Source organism: Octodon degus, unplaced genomic scaffold (genome assembly GCF_000260255.1).
Source record: "Octodon degus isolate 3935 unplaced genomic scaffold, OctDeg1.0 scaffold00037, whole genome shotgun sequence".
NCBI classification, from domain to species: Eukaryota; Metazoa; Chordata; class Mammalia; order Rodentia; family Octodontidae; genus Octodon; species Octodon degus.
The window spans coordinates 1,141,288-1,145,996 of NW_004524613.1; the positions used below are offsets into that span (position 1 = coordinate 1,141,288).

The 4,709-nt window shown below is 38.1% G+C and overlaps 1 pseudogene; it reads left to right on the top strand.

Moving 5' to 3' along the window:
• LOC101584010 overlaps positions 1-3,695 on the top strand; it is a 21,430-nt pseudogene extending 17,735 nt beyond the window's left edge.
• The last annotated feature ends 1,014 nt before the right edge of the window (positions 3,696-4,709 follow it).

Consider the following 4,709-nt stretch of genomic DNA (forward strand, 5'->3'; position numbering starts at 1 on the left):
TCCCCTTTAAACCAGCTATTCCTCTACTGGGAATTTTCCCAGAGGATCTGAAAACATCATATCATAGGGATATATGTGTGCCTATGTTTATAGCAACACAATTTGTGATAACCAAATCTTGGAAACAACCAAGATGCCCATCACCTGAGGAATAGTTGGAAAAGATGTGGTATTTTTACACAATGGAGTATCATTCAGCTATTAAGAATGATAAACTCAAAGCCTTTATATTCAAGTGGATGCCACTTGAACATATACTCATAAGTGAAATAAACCAGACACACATGTGTAAATATCATATAGTCTCCCTTGTATAAGAACTCAAAAGAAGAAATACAAATAGAAAGGTATAGTACAAGTAAAAGGAAAGTAGGATCTCAAGGACTAACTAACCAAGAGAGGGAAAGGAGAAGAGCTAGGGAACATGAGTAAGTCAAGCCATACAGTTATATGTAGAAGATGGGCAAGGTAATGATCCTGAGAATCTTCAGAAGATTTTTTAATCTAGCAGTAAATTGAAAAGATTCTCACCTTGACTAACTACATATACTGATACCTGTGAACTAATCACCTGCACTGCAGAGGGTAATTTGTAATAGTAGTTTCATGCTTGGAATGCCTTTCATTCTGGTCTTCTGAATATGGCCTGCTTGTCATGACATGACAGTTGCTGCTATGATGTCTCTCAGGTAGATGGTTATTCAATAAGAAGGGGGTGGACAATGAAAGCAAGAGACAGGAAAAGGAATAATGTGGGACTGTCTTGCTTCAAGGTTGTATACGGTGAGATTTTTGGACTTATGTGTAAACATAAGATGTATATAATTCTTTATGTCTATTTTTAAAATATATTCTAATTTTTAAATGTTTTTATCATATTCTGTAGTGACTTAAAGTTCAACATATTAATACTCAATGAAAAATACCTGTTCTATATTATGCCTAAGATGTTTGATATGCAGACAGATAGTGAGGTTAAGCCTAACAGCCTAAGTTGTATGGTAATAACAATAAGCTTGTCTTCTGAATGGTTAACAACCTAAATTTGCAGACCAAAATTAGAGAAAAAGGAGGGATGCAAGGAAAGCCAACATTTTGGCTCTAGCCTTCGAAGTTCAATTAAGACTCAGGACATATGAGAACTTGTACTGTAACATCATGTAACTAAGTAGTGTCCCAAATTTTCTGATCAAGGAGATTATGGGGCCAAAGAGGAAAGTGATTGATGATGTAGAGTGTGCCTAAGGAGAGTCACATGGAGAGAAAACATTCTCTCAGGCTTCCACAGAAAGCACATTGGCCAAGCAATGGCTGTGACTCATCCACATGGCTGACACTGACAAAGGGTCTACAATCTCAGGTACAGGATCTCAGGATAAATCCTGAGGGGATTTCACTGACCTTATCAGACCCAAAAGCTACAACTCTTGATGCATAGGTCCTGCTTTACCTTGCTCTTAACCATCCAGCAGAAAAGTATAAAAACAAAATATAAGAAGTAAAGCCATGCTGTTATGTTGAGCTATAGGGGACTCAGGTCAACAATTTCTGACATTGCCAGTGAAGTGGAAAACCCGATACTATTATGGGCTACTGGACTCTTTTAGAATATTTTACTGAATTTACACACCTATAATATTCAAATAACAGAACTTAACAAAAAAAAGGGGATACAGATGAATGTCCATTTTGTATCTGTGTATTCAAAGTGGTTAGGATAGATATATAGTTACATTCTCTTAATGAATAGAGGGATTTGTTCTCATGGTGTTTGTAAATAGGATATCATGTCCGCATCTTGTACAGCAATTAACCACTAGGAGGAATGTATCTAATGTGTGAATTATTGAAACTTTCCTACCAATTTGATTTGAAACTGTCTCATTGCTATTTGTTTATCAATAAAATTATGGGAAAAAAAGAAAAAAAATTCAAAAAAAAAAAGATACCAACTTGAGGCAGCTGGGTCATGAGTGCCTCTTAGTTCACTGAAAAGGAAGGTTTATGCTAATATAGATTGGAGAACTTTTTATGTTCTTAACTTGTGCTCTGAGTAACTATTCTGAAGACAGCAGTATGCAGTGTATTAACTCTTGTTATTCTATTAGTTATGAAATTCTGTTCCACATTTTTCCAGTAAGATGAAAAATATATGAAATAAAATAAATATACAAAAAAGACAGTTATAGTCAACATTGCTGATGTCACAAAGGTGCTTAATTGGCCTCCAACATATCCTTCCAAATACTTTGTTTGTGATTGGGAGCATAGACCCAGTTTGATGTAAAGAATGATTGGTGCATTGTCAATGGATCTCATGAGGCTAATAAGCTGCAAGACATGTTGGATGGATTCATTTAAAAAAAATTGCTCTCTGTCCTGAGTGTGAGAATCCTGAAACAGATCTGCATGTGAGTCCGAAGAAGCAAACAATAGATGATTCTTGTAAAGCCTGTGGCTATTGAGGCATGTTTGACACACATCATAAACTCTGCACATTTGTTTTCAAAAACCCACCTGAGAATAGTGACAGTAGTACAGGAAAGAAAGGAAATGAAAAGAAAAACAAATGACAAACATAAGGAAAATGCCTCAGTGTCCAGCAGTGAGACCCCACCCCCACCACCCCCAAGTGAAGTGAGGCCCCCCTCAGGCTGTGGAGGAGGAGGAGGAGGATGACTGGGGTGAGGATACAACTGAGGAGGTACAGCAGCACAGGATGGATGAAATTAGTGACCATGCCAAAGTCTTGACGCTCAGTGACAATCTTGAAAGAACTGTAGAAGAGTGTGTGAATATCCTGTTTGGTTTTGTTAAGAAAAAGAAAGAAGAGGGCATTATTGACTCATCTGACAAAGAAATTGTTGCTGAAACAAAAAGACTAGATGTAAAAGCCAGGGGTCTTCTTGTTCTGACTGAAGTTCTTTTTAATGAGAAGATTAGAGAACAAATTAAGAAATACAGGCATCATTTCCTCAGATTCTGTCACAACAAGAAAAAAGCTCAGAAGTACCTTCTTCATGGTTTGGAGTGTGTGGTGGCGATGCATCAGGCTCAGCTCCTCTCCAAGATCCTGCATGTCTTGAAGGAGATGTATGATGCAAACCTGGTGGAAGAGGAGGTCATCACAGCTGGTCAGAAAAGGCCTCCAAGAAAGAACTTACCAAAGAGATTCATGTCAAAGCAGAGCCATTTATAAAATGGCTGAAGGAGGCAAAGGGAGAATCTTCCAGTGGTGAAGATGAGGAGGATGAAAACATTGAGATGGTTTATTTGAAAACTGCCAGCATGCTGAGGTTGAAACTGTGAAGTCAAAAAATGAGGATGACAACATTGATATCGATGCTATTTAAGGCTGGATGCAGCCTAGCTATGGTGTAACACTGCAACTTGTTCTCCATTATCAGCCATAAGTGCAACGTGTGTGCAGAAGCTAGAATGGCTTAACATCATACTACACTTTATACTAAAAATCTATTACTGTGAGTGGTCTGTAACTAAGCCCAGTGAGACCTAGGGAGTTCCTTACACATCAGTGAGCAGATGTAGTTTGCTTATTTATAGCACGTTTCCTTTGAAAAAAACTAATGGTGGATATATTTGGATCACATTTATACAGTTATAAAAATAAGGATTTGGTATTGGTCACTTGAGATCTTGGGCTCTGAATGACACTAAGTAATTGGCTCCTGTTTTATCACACCATTGCTTATGCTGATTGGGTCCTTGGAGCATGGTAGGTTCTGCTTAGCCTGAGCCTTTGGGGTGTGGAGCACAGACTAACTTGGAATTACCCTATTCAGGCATGTAGGAAGAGCTCTTGGTTTGATCACCAGCCCCTCAGATCAGCATATGGTAATTCTGGGGTAGATGATCAGATGGTAGTGCAGCATCTTAACTGAGAAGTAAAAGTCACCTGAGTGCCATATAAGTAATTTCAGAGCAATTTTTGAACCTTGGAATTGTGGTTTTTGAGCTCATGTACACCTGGCCCAACTTGTCTTCAGAGTTCTGTGCATTGCACATTGGGTGAATTCAAGCAATCAGATCTACAAACAAGTGTTTGTATGGTGGTGATGCTGAGATGTCAGGCGTGGTGGGTGTCACTAAACTTGATTGGGGGAGACAGGTGCACTTAATCTAGTATAAGCTGAGCAGTTTTTCAGCCTTTCTCCTTAAGATTTAAATTATAATTTCAAAATGTTTATATTATACCCTCTCATGTGGGATTTTTCCCCTCATATTAAAGATTTATTCTTTAATGCCTTTTATTTTTGGACACATAGCTTAGCCACTTTAAATTTTGGTTATTTTGTTAAAGTAAATGTTATTTTGTTAAGCTTGGACCTCCTCTCTGCCCTCATGTTTTAATTAAAAAGAAACAAAGGTAAAAACATACTTTAAAGGCAGAGTCTTTATTTTGATGTAGGAAGTTTAGGATGTTATTTACATCAATACAGCGAGCACCTGGGGAGTCTGGATGGTGGCCACTGATGCGGGTAACTGGGCTAGGCAGTACCGTGTGCAGCCCTTGCTTCTTGGTTAGCTGATGTAAATCCATTTTCTAGAAGTTCAGACCATTTTTGGATGATCTTTAAGAAAATTTGTGTTTATTCCTTGCCACAAAAAGTGAACTCTGGGAGTCAAGAGTACATGTGGTTAATTCTATGTGGAGCCCTGGCTCACATTATTTGCCTCTTGTTACTTTG